Source organism: Tamandua tetradactyla, chromosome 9 (genome assembly GCF_023851605.1).
Source record: "Tamandua tetradactyla isolate mTamTet1 chromosome 9, mTamTet1.pri, whole genome shotgun sequence".
In the NCBI taxonomy this organism is placed as follows: Eukaryota; Metazoa; Chordata; class Mammalia; order Pilosa; family Myrmecophagidae; genus Tamandua; species Tamandua tetradactyla.
Window position 1 is genome coordinate 27,019,454 of NC_135335.1, and position 19,746 is coordinate 27,039,199.

The 19,746-nt window shown below is 48.6% G+C and overlaps 1 long non-coding RNA gene across 1 annotated transcript in view; it reads right to left on the reverse strand.

The window, feature by feature from the left end:
• Nucleotides 1-16,178, reverse strand: part of LOC143646859 (uncharacterized) — a 31,558-nt gene extending 15,380 nt beyond the window's left edge. The window contains exons 1-2 of the long non-coding RNA XR_013157674.1: nucleotides 14,521-16,178; nucleotides 9,529-9,615 (exon numbers count right to left, since the gene is read on the reverse strand). This is a non-coding gene — a long non-coding RNA (uncharacterized LOC143646859). The remainder of the gene's footprint in view (nucleotides 1-9,528; nucleotides 9,616-14,520) is intronic.
• Nucleotides 16,179-19,746: the final 3,568 nt, after the last annotated feature.

Genomic DNA, 19,746 nt, shown 5'->3' on the forward strand with positions numbered 1-19,746 from the left:
AAATTAAGATTTTTCTAAACACACACTAGTTCTAAACAATTCTTAATCACAAAAAACAAAGAGGCTGACATACAAAATATATCTAACTAAGGGGAGGTAGGTGGTCTGGGAGGACTGACCCCACAGCGGCTGCAGCCCATACCTCTCCGAGGGGCAGAAGCAGCTGGAGGGTCAGAACTCTGGCTCAAATTCCATCGGAGTCCCTGGAGGGCCTACCCCAGGTTATGAGTCCACAGGAACAGGTGGGGCCCGGAAATCCATAGGCCCAGCGAGGTCCCAAGTGCTGCTGGTCTGGGTAACCACCACCCCTGAGTACCCGCCTCTGAGGACCTGCCCCCAAGGACCCAGCCACGAGGACCCATCCCCTGAAGACCAGGACCCGAGGACTCACCCCCTGAGGACTCACTCCCTGGGGATACACCCTCAAGGAACTGCCCCCAAGGACCCACCCCCTGAAGACCCACTCCCTGGGGACCCACCCTCAAGGAACTGCCCTCGAAGACCCACCCTCTGAGGGCCCACCCACTGAGGACCCACCCCGGTGAGTCTGCCACCCGGAAGTCTCCTTGGCCCCTTTGTGACACTCCTCCTGCCACCCCACACCCTCCCCAGAAACCACCGATCTGCTTTCTGTTGCTAGGGAGCAGTCTGCCTTTTCGCGACTATGACATGGAGTCCAAAGGACACATTGTTTTTCCCTGGCTGCTTCCATGCATTGCATCATGCTGACATCCATCCATGCCCAGGTAGTATGGGTGCTCTTTACTGTGTATTGCTGAGCATGTCCCACAGCACAGATGTACCACAGTGTTTATCCATTCGCTGCCGAGTATGATCTGAGTAGTTTGCCATGTTTAGCGATTACGATTGAAGCCAAACAATGAACGATGAACAGTTTTGTGCGTGTGGGCCTCCATGTCTCTTAGGGAAATACCTGGGAGTGGAATGGCTGGGTCATGGGAGAGGCGTATTTTAGCATTCCAAGAGGCTGCTGGATGCTTCTCTGGGTAGGGTTCCACTGTCCATTTCCACCTGTAGCCTGTGAGAGTACCAGTTCCCTTATATTTTTGCCCACACTTGGTGTGATCAGTCTTTTTTATTTTACAAATTTTGGAAACTCAGTGGTGTTTAGGGGGAATTTGCAGCCTTGACTGCACTTCCCAAATGACAAGTGAGGCCAAGCATCTCGCACACATGGTTTGCCAATCTGAATCCTCCTGGGTGGAGGTTCTGTGGGAGGTAGATTCAGGTGTCAACTTGGCCAGGTGAAGATCCTTAGTTATACTGCTGTGGACGTGAGCCAATGTCATGTGAACTTCATCTGTTCCTGATTACACCTGCAGTCGTCCAGGAGGCATGCCTGCTGCAATCAACGTCTGATTTAATTGGCTGGTGCTTAAATGAGAGAGCTCAACATAGTAAAGCCCAAGTACCTCAGCATACCTCATCTCAGCACTTGCAGCTCAGCCCAGGCCTTCAGAGATGCAGAAAGGAAAAACCTGAGGAAACTCATTGGAACCTAGAGGCCTGGAGAAAAGGCCAGCAGAGATCGCCCTGTGTCTTCCCACGTAAGAAAGAACCTCCATTGAAAGTAGCTGCCTTTCCTCTGAAGAATTAAAATAAATCCCCTTTTATTAAAAGCCAATCCATCCCTGGTGTGTTGCATTTGGCAGCTGGCAAATTAGAACAGGGCCCATTCAGACTTTGAACTATCTTTCTTTAACTGAGTGTTTGTCTTACTGGGTTCTGGCAGTCTGTTACTTATACAGTGTTTAGGTACAAGTCTCTTCTTCAACATGTTTGCAAATTTTTCTTCCCAGGTTGTGAATTGCTTACTTATTTTTACAAATGTCTTTTGAAGAGCAAATGGGCTCCATTTTGATGAGCTCTAATTGAATTTGATCTTGAATTTTACACTAGTTGGTGCTTCAAGTGTAACATTTAAGGAATCTTTGTCAAACCCATGTTTTCAGGATGTAATGATGTAATGAGATATAATGTTTTCTTGAAGTTTTTCAGTTTTAGCTTACATTTAGGCCTATGGTCAATCTGAGTTCATTTTTTTAACATCTTTTGCTGTCAGGGCCGGCCGAGGTTCTGTTTCTGCCTATGGCCATGGAGCTGCTACAGCACATTTATTGAGAACTTGGTCCCCTCCCCAGTGAACCTGCTCTGATGAGTTTCTCAAAAGTCCGTCTGTTTACAGGTTTGCTCCCAGCTCTTGGCACTGTTCTCTGGCTGCTCACCTGGCCTGCACTGGCCTGGCACTGTCTCACTCAGCTGAGCTCTGTGGCACGTCGTAGTTGGGTAATGGAGGCCTCCAGTTTTGTACTTTCACAAAGTTGTTTGGGCTATTCTAGGTTGTTGATATTTCCTTATAAATTTCAAAACCAGTTTCTCAGTTTCCACAAATTTTCACAAGGAACCAAGTCAGACTTTGAATGGTTTTGACTTGAATCTCTAGATCCACGTGGGGAGAGCCCATCCAAGGTGTGGACATGGCAGTGTGGGAGCTCACAGCAAGGAGTGTGCAGACCCCACTCCCCCACTTGGCACCCTACCCACGCTGTTGGGCAGCCCACCCACTGCCAGTCTCTGGCAGATAGCTGGAGAGCTCTCTTGCAGGAGCTCACACCTCTGCCTGAGAACTTGTGTAGGGGTTTGTGCCAGTTTGAAAGGGCTTACGTCCTCTAGAAAAGCCATTTTTCATCCTAATCAATCTTGTGGAAGCAACCACTTCTTCTAATCCTTATTCAGTACTATTGGTTGGAAATTTAATTAGGTTATGTCCAGATACGTGATTCACTCAATTCTGGGTTTCAAATTTCATTACATGGAAATGCGTCTCCACCCATTCCATGTGGGACTTAATTAGTATATAAAGAGGAGACATTTTGGAGAGAGTTCCTTTTGAGAATGAGGAGAGAGCCAGAGAACCACAGAGTCCATCAGCCAGTGACCTTTGGAGGTGAAAAAGGAAAACACCTCATGGAAAGCTTCAATAAGCAAGAGGCCTGGAGAGAAAACCAGCAGATGCTGCCATGTTGGCCATGTGCCTCTCCAGCTGAAGGAGAAACCCTGAATGTACTGGCTGTGGTAGTTAGGTCCAGGTGTCAACTTGGCCAGGTGATGATGCCTAGCTTTGCTGCTGTGGACATAAGCCAATGGCATGTGAAGCTCATCTGTTGCTGATCAAATCTGTAGTCGGCAAGGAGGAGTGTCTGCTGCAATGAATGTTTCATTTAATTGGCTGGAAGCTTAAATAAGAGCACTCAATCCAAGCAGCTCAGCATACCTCACCTCAGCACTCACAACTCAGCCCAGGCCTTTGGAGATGCAGAAAGGAATCACCCCAGGGAAAGCTGTTGGAACCCACTGGCCTGGAAAGAAGGCCAGCAGACATAACTGCCCCCCGCCCCCGCCCACCCATGGCTACCTATGGAAGACAGAATCTCAGTCGAAAGTTAGCTGCCTTTCCTCTGAAGAACTATACCCTGCACTCCTTCCCTCTGCCCAGCACCTGCACCCTAGCTCCTTTCCTCTGTCCCAGCACCTGAGCCCAGTGTTCCTTCCCTCTGTCCTCAGTACCTGCACTCTCCCAGTCCAGGCTGCATGGAGCTGCATGGTGCACCGGGGGTTCAGCCCCAAACTCAGGGCGCCTTAGTAATGAAAAACATCTCAAGACAAACAAGACTGACTGGCATTCCACCATGCTGCTACAGGGTCCTGAACAACCACAAGCACCCACAACTCAGGTCTGCCAGGCTGCCCAGGAGGCTCTGGCACAGGAGATTTACAGGGCCCACAGCTCCTTCCCAGCTGTCTGCAGAGAGTGGGAGAGTCTTCTGGGCTCAGCCTGCCCTCAAAAGACATCAGGCCCTCCAGAGAAGGAGGCTTCTTGGCAGTGCCAAAGACATGCCCACCTGCTGGTCAGCAGAGCCAGGGCACTGGCTGTCCCAGGCCAAGCCACCAGCAACACCCCTGGAGGAAGCCACAGTAGGGACGGCGTGGCCTGGACAGTGGAAGGAGCTGCCACACTGCAGGTTCTAGCCTGCCTCGGCTCAGCACAAACCCCCTAGGCTCCATGTCTCAGTTCAGTACAAACCCTACTTCCAGCTATAGGATCTGAGGGTCTCTCTGCAGCTGTTCAGCCCTGCCCGGAACAAGGCCTGGAAGAGAGGCCCAATGGACAGCCTGGCTTCAGGGTCACGACTGACCAATGTCAACACTTGCAATGGCCCCACAGCCCCTTTCTCCCATTCTCTCGACATTCCTACATCAGACAATCAGGAGAGAACACTTACAATGCTTCCTGGGGTGATGCCATGCTGTTGCAGCCGGAGAAGGTGACAAGAAATCATACGAAAATAAACTTGCCATTTCTACCTCATTCAGCCACTTGGAAGCCAGGGACCATGGAAGTCACTGCCATGGCATCCTTCTATCGAAGTGCCGGCTTTAGGAAGGAGGGATGAGTCTTTTATGCTCCTCTGTGGGCCGCATGGTTTCATGTCTTGGAGGAGGCCAGGCGATCCCCTTGGAAGTCACAAACTCCACAAACCACTTGCTCAGCGCCAGAGGCCGGGGAAGGACTCAACCAAATCATATCCATGGAGCCGCACCCATCTGAAGAGCAATAGTAGGAAAGGTCCTCCAGGAGAGGTGCACGCTGAGACCAGAGGTGTGGTGACCCTCAGAAAGCCTGACCCCTGCTGGAGCTGCACTGATGCCAGACCCCAGTACTCCAGGCCAGGTAGGTGCCCATCTCTGTGGCAGGGGTGGACCCAGGTTTCAAGGTGGGTGTCTCTGGGGAGAACTCCTCCCTGACCGCGGGGATCCCCAGGCTCAGCTCACCCCATGGAGAGTCCTCGAATGACCCATGAGGCTGGTTAGGGCTTGGTGTGTGGCATGGTAGGTTCTCAGCAGCCCTCCAGGGCACAGCAATTTCCTCTCTTTGACTCTCTTCTGGAAACAAAGCTAATGTTCTATGTCCCATGGTCAGAGGATAGAATCGGAAACTCTTACTCGCTGGTGATTCAATATGGAATCCATACAGAAATGTTCTTGGGGTGCTGATTCACCAAAGTTTGCAGGAGATCCAACACGTTGGACGTTGCAACACAGAAACCAAATGGTGCAGCCCCTGGCCCTGGGCCCACCCACTCAGAGGCCACAGCCTTTCTGATGGGTTGTGGTCTCTAGCTCTCCACCAGGAACCTGTGGGACAGTCATCCTCTTGGGCAGTCACGGGAAGGAATCAGGGCCTTGGGAGGCTGGCCGCCAGGCAGAGAACAATCCCCAACTGGGACACAAAGCCTGCCCTCCTCCTGCAAGTCCTCCTCGGCTCCACAAGCCTTCCAGGATGCCTCCCTCCCAGGACAGGCCAATACCAAGCTCGGCACCTGAGGAGCTCACCAGCCTGTGACTTGAGACAGCTACACCCCCAGGGCCCCCATCTGGCTCCTCGACCTGACTCACCTTTGAGCTCTATGCACGAGGACCCCTGCCTCCCTGCTGGGGGTAACAGGCACTCACATTTAATCCACAGATGGGCTTCATGGGCCCTCCCATCCCCAGCAATACTCGGCCCCTGGGGACTCAGCCATCAAACCAAAGCCATTCGCTGAGCACAACGCCCCAGAAGGATGGAGGGGCTACAAGGGTGACTCCAGATCCTTCACTGAGCAGCCTCCCTGACCACTGAACACCATGGCAGAGGCCACGTGGAGGTGGGGGGGGTGTCCATGCACTTCCAGTGTGAAAGTGTCCCAGGGACAGCACAAACATCGGCCCTGGGGTAAGAACATGTAGGTTATTCCAAGAACTGCACAGCAGCCAGCACTGTGACTAGGACCCAGGACCAAGGTGGGACCAGAGATGTTCTGGGAGAGGGGGCCCAGGCTGTGAGTACCCTGAAGGTATTATACCATGGGCATTTTCTCAGGGAAATGAGAGCCACAAGAGACTCTCAGCTGGGGAGCAGAGGGCACGTTGGAGCTAACTGCTGCCAGGTGGGTAACAAGAGGGCCAGCATGGGTGCCAAAGGCTGTATGCTGGGGTCTCTGCTCCAACTGCCCTTAAGCCTCAGCTGATCCCTGAAGCTCTACTTTGGACACAGACCCCGCTGCCCACCACTCCTCACGTTCACCATCATCCTCCCCATGGGCCGGCAGTGAAGCCCACTGATGCAGTGGCTGAAAGCAAGTGAAGTGACACAGATCTCTCTCCAGTGCTCCTTGTAACAGATGAGAACTGGAGGGACAGACTCCTTGGGCTGCACAGACCTGGGCTCAGCAAACACAGGCCACCTGGAGGGGAGGGCAGGCAGCAGCAGCAGCTAACATTTAGATGCTGTCCACACCCAAGAACTGTCCACACGCAAGAACTGTCGACATGCAGTGCTATCCACACCCGGGACTGTCCTGAGTAGCCAGCACTGTCCTAGTACTTGGCCCTGTCCATACCTGTGCTGTCCATACCCGATGATGTCCACACACCACACTGTCCTGAAAACCCAGCACTGTGCTGAGCACCCAGCACTGTCCAGAGCACCCAATGTTGTCCACACCCCACACTGTACTGAGCACCCAGCACTGTTCACACCCCGTGCTGTCCTGAGCACCCAATGCTGTTCACACAGCACACTCTCCTGAGCACTCAGCACTGTTCTAGCACTTGGCCCTGTCCACACCTGGCGCTGTCCTGGGCAGGCTCACCACATGCATGGCCTCACCTAAGCCCGCCCAAGCTGTGGCCGACAAAGCACAGTCACAGTGCTGAGCTCAGGGTCTCACCCCGAGGCCTGGCTGCCCTCCACGATCTGATGAGAAGCTATGCAAGGGAAGGTCCCGGTGAGTATCCAGAGGCTGGACTGAGCCCAGAGGGGACGGCGGCCCCAGGAGGACCCACTCAGCTCCGCAGACCCGGCCACGCAGGGTGCCCTGCCACACCCCACCTCCCCACCCCTTGGGCCCCTTCCCTCCTCAAAACCACCCCCCAGAAGATCTTCCTTTCTCCCAAATTGGTCCTCCCAGCCTCATCTTCCTGAGGCTGAGCTGGCCATCCAGCATAGAGCCCTGTAGGGGAAACCTCCCTCCACGCCAGCCCGTGAGTGCTGCCTCGTTCCCCACCACAGGGTGGCTGTGGGTGCTCTCAGGGGCCAGGGCTGATGGGCCTGCTCCCCTCCCCATCAGCAACCCCTGGCCCCTGCCCAGGGCCGGGACATCCTAGGCTCCCATCTGACCACATGGTCTCAACTAGGCCTTGGTGTACTGCCTGGACGGCTGCAGAAGCCCCCTGAATCCCTAACTGCTGGGCTTCCCAGGGACATGCAGTTGGCAGGGGCCTGGCGAGTTCACAGGCCAGGGAGCCGAGTGTGGGCCCTGGGCAGGTACCCGCGAGGAAGCAAGACTTGCCCAGTCACTTAAGGTGAGATGACCGGGACTTGGGGCCAGAGCAAAGCTTTGGTGCAACCTCCTGGCAAAGTAGGGGCCAACAGCATGCAGGGCCTGGCCTTGGGGGGCTCAGGTGAGGGATAGAACCCTCATGTAAAGGTCCCCACCCCTGCTGCCTCTGAAGGGTCAACTTCATTCTGGGAACAGGCCAGGACTCTGACCCCTTTCATATTTGTGATATCCTTTACATACAAGACAAATGCATTTCAATTTCCTCTCTCAATTAATGACCTATTTTTTGAATCAGACTCAGCTAAAAAACATTGCTCCACCACATTAGTCTTATAAAAATTCAATTTCCCTCCTCTGACAGCAGAGGCCAGGGGACTGGGGCGGGTAGGCTGACCACCAGGGCCAGTGCGGCCCAGCCCTCTTGGACGCCCTGGAGTGCAGGATCTACTTCACCATGTCCAGCACGAGGGAGACAGCGCCAGGGTGGCAGGAGAGGGCTGCGTGGCAGAGCAGGGAGCCAGTGGGCTGGCCTAGCGCCATCACCCCAGCAGGGAACAGGCAGAGGGGCGGATTCTTGGATGAGCTCCAGATGAAGAGGTGGAACACTGCTGGGCACTGCTCTGTCCATGCACTCCAACCCCTGTGCACCTGCCGCACTCTGCCGGAAGCCAGGGCACTGTGGGTGTGCCTGAGCACCGGGAGCAGTGAGGCCGGATGAGGCGAAGAGGCCGAGTAAGGCTGGGATTGGGGGCCAGGAAGGGTGAGGACAGCTCCTTGCTATCACTGGGACAGATGTCCCAATTTAACAACACTAGAAACCCTGGCCCACTCCCCGCTGCCCCTGCACCCAAGGCGGCACCTCTGTCCCTGCGCTCCCTCCAATGGCATGCTTTTCCCCACACTGGCCTAGGCACTCGCACCCATCACTGCATCCAGCCCCAGGTGGGGCCATGCTCCTGCCAGTGTTAAGCCCTCTGCTGGGCTCGAGGACGAGCTGATGACACAGACAGACCAGGCCTCATGGGGAAGATAGATCCCACATGGGTGCTGCACACACTGTGAGGGTGGGGAGGCAGGGAGGTGAGGTGAGGAAACGGTCCACTGTGAGGGAAGCTGGGGCTTCCCTACAGGCGGGGTGTTGAGACGATCATGCTCCCACCCAGCAAACAGTTTCCAAAATCCTGCTTCAGTGGTTCCTGCTCAGAAGTGCCTCAACCTATCCTGACAGAGGGTCTGGCCTGTCTGTAGCTGGCCTCCACCAGACTCTACCCATTGCAAGTGGCCATACACAGCCTTGCAGAAGGTGCCACACTCCTCTGAAGTCCCAGAGCCACCTGCATGCAGCACTCTGTCCCTCTGGGCTTTCCACCCTCCACCCCACATGGTAGGCTCTGCCCTACACAGCAGGCTTCACCCCACATGACAGACTCCACCCACACAGCAGGCTTCACCCCATATGACAGGCTCCTTCTACACAGCAGGCTCCACCACATTTGACAGGGTCCTTCTACACCGCAGGCTCCACCCCATATGACAGACTCCACCCACACAGTAGGCTCCACCCCATATGACAGGCTCCTTCTACACTGCAGGCTCCACCCCATATGACAGACTCCACCCACACAGCAGGCTCCACCACACGACAGGCTCCTTCTACACTGCAGGCCCCACCCCATATGACAGACTCCACCCACACAGCAGGCTCCACCACACGACAGGCTCCTTCTACACTGCAGGCTTCACCCCATATGACAGACTCCACCCACACAGCAGGCTCCACCACATATGACAGGCTCCTTCTACACCACAGGCTCCACCCCATATGACAGGCTCCACCCACACAGTAGACTCCACCCCATATGACAGGCTCCTTCTACACAGCAGGCTTCACCCCATATGACAGACTCCACCCACACAGCAGGCTCCACCACATATGACAGGTTCCTTCTACACAGCAGGCTCCTCCCCACCATTTAAGGGCTGCAGACATGCAGCTGAGTCTTCACCTAAAGTGCCATCGCATTCTGCGAGGGACAGAGACCTTTCAGACCAAAGCGATGGACTTCACCAGGGAAAGCACTCACTTCTAGCCACCCATGGCCTCACCCTGGTGAGGGCTTACTGTGAACTGCTCGTGGGACTCGTAATCTCATGCAGATTGATGCAAGCTGTGCTGAACTCCGTCATCATGCCACTGGACAGGAACTCTCTGGAAAAGAAAAGGTGACTCTTAATGCAAACCCACCCAGGCACCTCACAGTTCTGCGGGCACAAGGGTGCTGGCTCTAACACTTTCACACCCTGACAACCATAAGGCAGAGGAAGGGATAAGTGAAGGATGCTGACAGCTGGGACAGGAGCCAGCAAGCCTGTGTATGTTTGGGTGCTGGGCGCTGAGCCCCCCAGTCACCCCACAGGCCCCCAGATGGAGGACCCTGGCAGGGGTGCAGCCGTGGCATTTCCTCGGGCACCGGGCACAGGGACTCCGGTCACCTCACAACCCCGAGATGGGGGACCCTGCCAGGGGTGCGGCCTGGGTACCTCCTCACGGTGCACATTGGGCTCCATGTGGACACCCGAGCTCTAGCAGCAGTTAGTCACACTCACACTTTCACACTCATAGTCCAGGGGCCATGAGGGAGGGCAGTGAACAAGGTCTTCTTGCCTCCGTGGTTTCTGCTGAGAAATCTACGTATAGTCTTATTGGGCTTCCCTTGTATGTGATGGATTGCTTTTCTCTTGCTGCTTTCAAGATTCTCTCTTTCTCTTTGACCTCTAACATTCTGAATAGTAAGTGTCTTGGAGTACATCTATTTCAATCTATTCTCTTTTGGGTATGCTGCACTTCTTGGATGTATAATTTTAAGTCTTTCATAAGAGTTGGGAAATTTTTAGTGATAATTTCTTCCATTAGTTTTTCTCCTCCTTTTCCCTTCTCCTCTCCTTCTGAGACACCCAAAACATGTATATTTGTGTGCTTCATATTGTCGTTCAATTTCTGAGTCTCTGGGAATTAAATTATCCTTTTTCCCCATATTTTCTTGTTCTTGTTGGATTTCAGAGGATCCGTCCTCCAGTTTAGTAATCCTATGTTCTGCTTCTCGAAATCTACCATTGTAGGTTTCCATTGTTTTTTTTTTTTTACTTCTTCTACTGTGCCTTTCATTCCCATAAGTTCTGTGATACGTTTTTTCAGACTTTTGATTTCTTCTTTTTGTTTATTCCTTGACTTCTTTATATCCTCCTTCAATTCACTGATTTGGTTTTTGATGAGGTTTTCATTGTCTGTTGATATATTCTGAATTAATGGTTTGGTTTCAACTCCTGTATATCATTTGAATTGTTGGTTTGTTCCTTTGACTGGGCCATATCTTCAATTTTCCTAGTGTGATTTGTTATTTTTTGCTGGTGTCTAGGCATTTAATTACCTTAATCAGTTTATTCTTGAGATTGTTTTCACTTCTTTTATCTAGGGCCTTCTTGCTGGATGAATTTGCTCTCTATCTGTTCTTTGACCTTCAGTTCACCTTTTTCTGGACCTCTAGCTTAGGTTTTGCTTTGTTTAACAGAGGAGAATTTTTCAGTTCTTGTTTTCTTGTTTCTTGCCCTGCCTATACAGTGCCTTTGCCCCCCCACCCTTAGGACAGTCTACTTAGGTATTATAGACCCCAGCTGGATTTTCCCAGACCAAACTGGCCTCCTATCAGGAGGAAAGAGTCACCTGCATTGGTTTTCCCTGAGGGTGAGACCCAGCAGGTTGAAAGACTTTCCTGTGAAGTCTCTGGACACTCTTTTTCTTGTCCTGCCTAGTATGTGGCACTTGTCTGCCTACAGGACCCACCAGCATAAGATGATGTGGTACCTTTAACTCTGGCAGACTCTCCCTACTGGGGGCATGGCAGAGACAGAGGAGAGGTTGTAGGCTGGTTTTAATGGCTCCAAATAACAAAAGCCTGGTGTCTGAATTCCTTGAGGGAGGGATTCCACCAGAACTGGGCCTCACCCCTCCCCTGGGGAAGGCACCAGCTCCAGACAAGCTCTCAAAGAAGCTTGTTTATGCCTATGCCTGGGGCAGTTGCAGCCTCAGAAGTCCTGCCACTATATCCAAAGGCAGCCAAGCCTCTATAGAAACACAGCCACCAAAACCACTGTTTCTCTTTCTTTTTCTGTCAGCCCTGCCCCATTAGCATCAGGGAAAAATGAGCCAGCTCTGCTCTGACCAGGTTCACCTGAACTGGGGGCCTATTTTTAGTAGCCAGAATTTGTGAATTAATTCCACACTTGAAACTAAGTTGTGCTCAGCCCCTGCTGCTGGTCAAGTCCCTTTCCTTTCCCCTCTGGGAAGCAGCCTGTTGGGGAGGGGCACTGGCTGCCTTGGCTTGGGGAACTCATGATTCTGGGGGGGCTCACAGCCAGTCCAGCTGGTCCAGACTGGGGTATGCTCTGTGTCTGGTCACTAACATGGTCCCAGGAGCTGTTCTGTACTGTTCCTGGTTATTTAGTAGCTGTTCTGGAGGACAAACTAAATCCCACACCTCGCTAAGCCGCCATCTTGGCTCATTCTCAATATGTACTATTTTTAAAAAAGGGTTATGATGCTGAGATTCACAAAACACAGATTCAGTTAACATTACTGAATTCAAGATACCTTTAGTCATTATATATTTTATTCCACTGACAGATACTTGTGGCATAATTTTATTCTTGGCCTGGTGGCTTAGTCTCTTTCTCTCCCTCCCTCGCCATTTTGGCACATCCGGTTCTTCTAGACCTCTGAATTACAAGCCTCACCGGCGACTAGTGATGATGCAGTCTTGTCTCTCTAACCCTATTGGTCTTCTCCTTAGTCCTCCACCTACCCAACATCCTCTGCTATGGGTACACTCAGGAACAGCATCTCTATGGTCACAGTCACTCATCCGTCCTCCCTGTGTGATTGGCTACCCTCCCCTGGAGGCCACGCCCTAACTCCACCTCTCCTCAAACTGTATATAATCCAGGGCTCGCCGAGCCTCGTGGTCTTTAGCTACTGGCGGCCCTGGCATAAGCATCTACCAACAATAAAGCTACCTCGCTTCATGCCTTAATTGGCTCGGCCTCCAGTCCTTTAGACCTGCAGCGAGGTCTCCTGCGCGCGCCCCTTGGACCCAGACCCCCGGCTCGAGCCCCTTTTCTGCGTGCGGCAGTGTCGTCTAGCAAGCAGTGAGAAGCTGAGGAGTAGAGGGTCCCCGATAGTTTAGCGGTTGGGCCAAACCACAGATACTAAAATATAAACATTATCTTCCTGAGCTTCTCAAAAACCTCTGGTATTAAAGACGTCTTTACTTGAGATTTTATGTCAATAAGAATTCAGAATCAGGAAAGTTACATCATACATTCTGATGTGTTTCAAAAGTTTACAAGGGTGAATTTACAAATGGAGGAAGAAAATGCCAAAAGTTAATATTTCCTAATGCAAAATAAAATTAAATTTAATACCAAAGCAGGAAATACCTTTAAATGAAGCAGAACCACTGGACCTATTGGAATTTATAGCCACCTTGCAAATCTTATCTGGAATCGTGCTAATGTTGACAGTATCAAGTGATTCAGGGTAACTGAGTTTCTCAGACTGGGCTCAACTCCATTCCAGTCAGGGTTCAAAGGACAGACTAGCTCTTGCTCCTACAGAATGTAGTACAGAAGAGTAACTTCCATCCCATGAAGGGTCAATCACTGAAGTCATTCACAGCTTAGGTAGTATGTTCTACATATTTGAATTTTCCATCCCAAAGTTATTTATTGGTTTCTGAAGCCTGGCTTCAGAGAGTTCATCTTTTATGTAACAGTTATTTTCACCTTCAGCCAAAATCTGACATAGGGAAAGACAGACTTTGAATACAAAATCTTAGTATTTGAAGGACTACCCAGGCCAGTTACAGATTCAAGACACCTGTAAGCAGGGATCTAAAGCCTAATATTCAATCTCACATGCCCTTAAGAAAGTCACTAAAAAGGGCAGCCAGGGCAAGGGGTGGGGTGGGGTGCTGCTTACCTTCACACTTAGGGAAGTCTAAGTTCTAGACACTCACACCAAGAACAAGAATATAAACTACTATGGCCATTCTTCAGGTATAGAAACAAAATTGCCTGAGAAGCTGAGAATAGTCATCACCACAGCTGCTATTCATGTATGCTCATGATGAGCCAGGCAATCTAGGCACTTCACAAATGTGGATTTATGTAGTCACCACATCAACTTTATGAGATGGGGACTAGTTTTATCCCACTTTTGTAGATGAGGAAACTGAAGCAGAGGATCACAATAATGGAATAGTGGAGGCAAGATTCACTCCCAGGAAGTCATGGACTCAGAGTGATGGGCCTGAGAAGAGCTGGGACCTAGGATAATTTAACTCCTATGCCACAAGGCCACAAACAAAACACAAGCACAAGCAAGGTATCAAGGCATGCATTGTGCTTTGTTCAGAGGGGGCACAAACACATGTCAGTGTGGCTACGGTAGGGGATGTGAAGGAAGCACCGGTGCCCTAGAGTTACATCCTACTGCACTACCAGGCCGGGTTTATTCTGCTGGCCCCTGCTTCAGTATGAATCTCTAGCAAGAGAGTCCTCTGATCCCTCTCTTGAACAGACCTTTTAAGAGGAAGAGCCAGGTATAAGTAACATACTCAGCCAGAATACTTATATCTGGTTAATAACCGGGCTGCTCACCACTTTCAGTGGGACACCTACAGGGGCTGGCAAACTACAGTTGGTGGGCCACACCTGCCCACCACCTGTTTCTATGAATGATGTTTTACTGGACAAGCTCACTCATTTACATAATGTCCATGATCCATGGCTGCTTTTGCATTACAACAAAAGAGATGATTAGTTGCGAAAGAGACCCTCTGGCCTGAAAAGCCAAAATTTTTTTTCACCACCTGGACCATTAGAGAAAAGTTTGCTGATCTCTGTACTAGGAAGTTCCAGAGAACAAAGACACTGGAAAATTCTGCTGTAAAACTCAGGTGATTTCTCAGAAAGCACTGAAACACTCATAGAAAAAGGTATTTTAAAACAGTGCATCCATTTTTCAGTGAGAAAGTATTTCACATCATCTGGCTCTTACCCTTCATCTCCCGAGGCAAGTTCCTTCTGTCCAAGAGTACTGTACTGGGCCCCCATGTCCATTCCTTGTTCACTGGGGCCCTCTTCTCCTCTTCCTCACCTTCCTCCTTAGGAATGACTGAGCTGTGCCCCCAGGTTTTGCTGCTTTCACCTGGTGTCACTGTAAATTACAATGGATGGGTGGGATCTGGAAAAAGACACACAGAGCCCTTCCCAGATTAACCTCTACTCTGCCAGATCAACGCCCACATTTGGAGCCTCAGGGAAAAAAGTTAGACTTCATAAAAAAACCTCTGTACCCAAATAGAGCCTTCCAGGAAAGTAATGAAGGTCTCGGCCACCAATCATTTACCTTTCTCAAAGCGCATAGAAAAATTTCCTAAATTCCCCTAAGTCCAATGCAAAGCTGAAGCTCAGACCAACCAGACATCAGAGTTCCAAACAGATCTGACTTAAGCAACTTACTCTGTTGGGTGGGATGGGGACACAAGGGTGGGTGATGAGAAGAGAGGTGGGAGAGAAGAAGAGAAGGGGTTAAGGAAGATGAAAAATGCAAAACAAGAAAGGTCTGGAAACAAAGAAAATGAGGAGCTCAAGCTTAAGGAGAAGAAAGTCAAGAGTAGGAGGTGATGGGAAAAGAACAGGCCTAGAGAAATATAAAACATAAGAGAAAAGGAGCATTCTTCTGACACGGATACCTTAGAGCAACAGTCAAACCCTCGGGACCAGGCTTCTATCTAAACTGTGTGAAGGGAGCCAGTTACCATCAAACAGGAAGTTGAGGGGACTGAGGCAAAATTTAGAGCATATGAAAGCGCCCATCTGTTAGAGAAAACCACATGTGGACACATGTAAAAGACCCCAGTGATTTGATCTTTCAATAAAAGTCATAAATCCTGTTTTTTAGTTTCAGTTTTTTTTTTTGCATGGGAAAGCACCAGGAACTGAACCCAGGTCTCCAGCATGGCAGGCAAGAACTCTACCTGTTGAGCCATCATGGCCTGTCCCTTTTTTTTTTAATTTAATTTTTTTCCCTTTGTTTTGGTGAAATCTATCTATAAATTAGGAAAATTATTTCTTTAATTTATTTTATTTATTTTTTCACACTGCAATAAAAGCAAAATTGGTCCAGATCCAGCTGACCATAAAAAGTATTTAGCAAGTTTCTTCAGGACTCAGACTTTGCAAAAGCCCTTCCCTGGGAAGGATGGACAAAAGAAAAACAATGGTGCCCCAAATATGGGAGAGGACATGCCTGGGCCCCAGGCCAGGGTACCAACCTGTATCGACATAAGACACTAAATTGCAAATCACTTTGTAAATCAGTTGAGCTACCACTGATACCACCAAAACCCTTTGCTGATATTTGACTAAGAATAAAAGGTAGTTCTGGGTCAAGACGGTGGCTTAACAATGTACGCGTTTTAGTTCGTCCTCCAGAACAACTACTAAATAACCAGAAACAGTACAGAACAGCTCCCGGAGCCATGGTAGTGACCGGACACACAGCATACCCCAGTCTGGACCAGCTGGACTGGCTACGAGCACCCCCCAGAACTGTAAGTTTCCAAAGCTGCGGTAGCCAGTGCCCCTCCCCCACAGGCTGCTTCCCAGAGGGGAAAGGAAAGGACTTTACCAGCAGCAGGGGCTGAGCACAATCAAACACCAATTGTGGAACTAATTAACAAATTCTGACTACTAAAAAAGGCCCCCAGCTTTGAAGCGGAGGTTGCTCATTTTTGCCCCAGTGCCAATGGGGCAGGACTGACAGAAAAAGGGGGAAAAAAAGAGAAGGAAACAGAGGTTTTTGTGGCTGTGTATCTACAAAGGCTTGACTGTCTCTGGATACAATGGCAGGACTTTTCAGGCTGCAACTGCCCCAGGCATAGGCAGAAGTGAGCTCTTTTGGGGGCTTGTCTGGAGCCTGTGCCTTCCCCAGGGAAGGGGTGAAGCCCAACTCAGGTGGAATCCCTCCCTCAAGGAATTCAGACCCCAGGGCTTGGTAATTTGAAGCCATTAAAACCAGCCTACAACCTCTCCTTTGTCTCCACCATGCCCCCAGCAGGGAGAGTCTGCCAAAGTTAAAGGTACCGCATCACCTTATGCTGGGAAGGATGGACCTGCAGTCAGACAAGTGCCACATACTGGGCAGGATAAGAAAAACAGAGTCCAGAGACTTCACAGGAAAGTCTGCTGGCGCTCACCCTCAGGGAAAACTGATGCAGGTGACTCTTCCTTCCTGATAGGAGGCCAGTTTGGTCTGGGAAAATCTGGCTGGGGTATATAATATCTAAGTAGACCCTCCTAAGCATGGGCAGGCAGGGAAGGCACCACACAAGCAGGGCAAGAAACAAGAACTGAAAAATTCTCCTCTGTTAAACAAAACTTAAGCTAAAGATCCAGATAAAGCTGAACGGAATGTCAAAGAACAGATAGACAACAAATTCATCCAGCAAGAAAACCCTACATAAAAGAAGGGAAAACAATCTCAAGAATAAACTAATTAAGGTAATTAAATGCCTAGATGCCAGCAAAAAATAACAAATCACACTAGGAAAATTGAAGATATGGCCCAGTCAGAGAAGCAAACCAACAATTCAAATGACATACAGGAGCTGAAACAATTAATTCAGAATGTACGAACAGACATGGAAAACCTCATCAAAAACCAAATCAATGAATTGAGGGAGGATATAAAGAAGGCAAGGAAAGAACAAAAAGAAAAAACTGAAAGTCTGAAAAAACAAATCACAGAACTTATGGGAATGAAAGACACAGTAGAAGAGATGAAAAAAAACAATGGAAACCTACAATGGTAGATTTCGAGAGACAGAACAAAGGATTTCTGAACTGGAGGATGGAGCATCTGAAATCCAACAAGATACAGAAACTGTAGGGAGAAAAACAGAAAAATATGAGCAGGGACTCAGGGAATTGAAAGACAATATGAAGCACATGAATATACGTGTTGTGGGTGTCCCAGAAGGAGAAGAGAAGGGAAAAGGAGGAGAAAAACTAATGGAGGAAATTATCACTGAAAATTTCCCAACTCTTATGAAAGACTTAAAATTACAGATCCAAGAAGTGCAGCATACCCCAAAGAGAATAGATCCAAAAAGACATACTCCAAAACATTTAATAATCAGAATGTCAGAGGTCAAAGAGAAAGAGAGGATCTTGAAAGCAGCAAGAGAAAAGCAATCCATCACATACAAGGGAAGCCCAATAAGACTATATGCAGATCTCTCAGCAGAAACCATGGAGGCGAGAAGACAGTGGGATAATATATTTAAATTATTAAAAGAGAAAAACTGCCCACCAAGAATTCTATATCCAGCAAAACTGCCCTTCAAAAATGAGGGAGAAATTAAAATATTTTCAGGCAAAACATCACAGAGAGAATTTGTGACCAAGAGACCAGCTCTGCAAGAAATACTAAAGGGAGCAGTAGAGACAGATACGAAAAGACAGAAGAGAGAGGTGAGGTGTGGAGAAGAGTGGAGAAAGGAAGACTATGAGTAAAGGTAAAAAGAAGGAAAATTAGGTAGGACATATAAAATCCAAAAGGCAAAACGGTAGAAGAAAAGATTACCTGTACAGTAATAACACTAAAGATCAATGGATTAAACTCCCCAATGAAAACACATAGACTGGCGGAAGGGATTAAAAAACTGGACCTATCTATACGCTGTCAACAGGAGACACATCTTAGACCCAAGGATAAACACAGGTTGAAAGTGAAAAGTTGGGAAAAGATATTTTATGCAAATAACAATCAGAAAAGAGCCACAGTACCTATTCTAATATCCAACCAATTCGACTTCAAATGTAAAACAGTTAAAAGAGTCAAAGAAGGAGACTATGTATTAATAAAAGGAACAACTCAGCAAGCAGACATAACAATCATAAATATTTATGCACCGAGCCAGAATGCACCAAAACACATGAGGCAAACACTGAAAAGAGAAACAGACACATCTACCATAGCAGTTGGAGACGTCAATTCACCACTCTGATCAATGGAGAGAACATCTAGACAGAGGATTAATAAAGAAACAGCGAATTTGAACAATACAATAAATGAGCAAGACTTAACAGACATTTAGAAAACATTACACCCCACAACAGCACGATACACCTTTTTCTCAAGTGCTCTTGGATCATTCGCAAGGATAGATCATATGCTGGGTCACAGAGCAAGTCTCAATAAATTCAAAAAGACTGAAATCATACAAAACACTTTCTCAGATCATAAAGGAACGAAGCTGGAAATCAGTAATAGGTACAGTGTCAGAAAATTCACAAATATGTGGAGGAATCAACAACACACTCTTAAACAACCAGTGGGTCAAGGAAGAAATTATAAGAGAAATCAGTGAGTATCTCGAGGCAAATGAAATGAAAACACAACATATCAAAACTTATGGGATGCAGCAAAGGCAGTGCTAACAGGGAAATTTATTGCCCTAAATGCTTATATCAAAAAAGAAGAAATGGCAAAAATCGAGGAACTAATTGTCCACTTGGAAGAAGTAGAGAAAGAACAGCAAACTAACCCCAAAGCAAGCAAAAGGAACGAAATAACGAAGATCAGAGAGAAATAAAAGAAACTGAGAATGTGAAAACAATTGAGAAAATCAACAAAACCAGAAACTGGTTCTATGAGAAAATCAATAAGACTGATGGACCCTTAGCAAGACTGACAAAAAGAAGAGAGAGGATACAAATAAATAAGATCAGAAATAGAAGAGAAGACAGAAGCACTGACCCCACAGAAATAAAGGAAGTAATGACAGGATACTACGAACAACTTTATGATAATAAATACAACAATGTAGATGAAATGGACAACTTTCTAGAAAGGCATGAATAACCAACCCCGACTCGAGAAGAAATAGACAACCCCAACAAACCAATCACAAGTAAAGAAATTGAATCAGTCATGAAGAAGCTCCCCAAAAAGAAAAGTCCAGGACCAGACGGCTTCACATGTGAATTTTACCACACATTCCAGAATCTTTCTACGAAGCCAACATCACCCTCACGCCAAAGCCAGACAAAGATATTACAAAAAAAGAAAACTGCAGACCAATCGCTCTAATGAATATAGATGCGAAAATCCTCACCAAAATTTTAGCAAATCGAATCCAGCAACACATTAGAAGAATTATACATCATGACCAAGTAGGATTCATCCCAGGTATGCAAGGAGGGTTCAACATAAGAA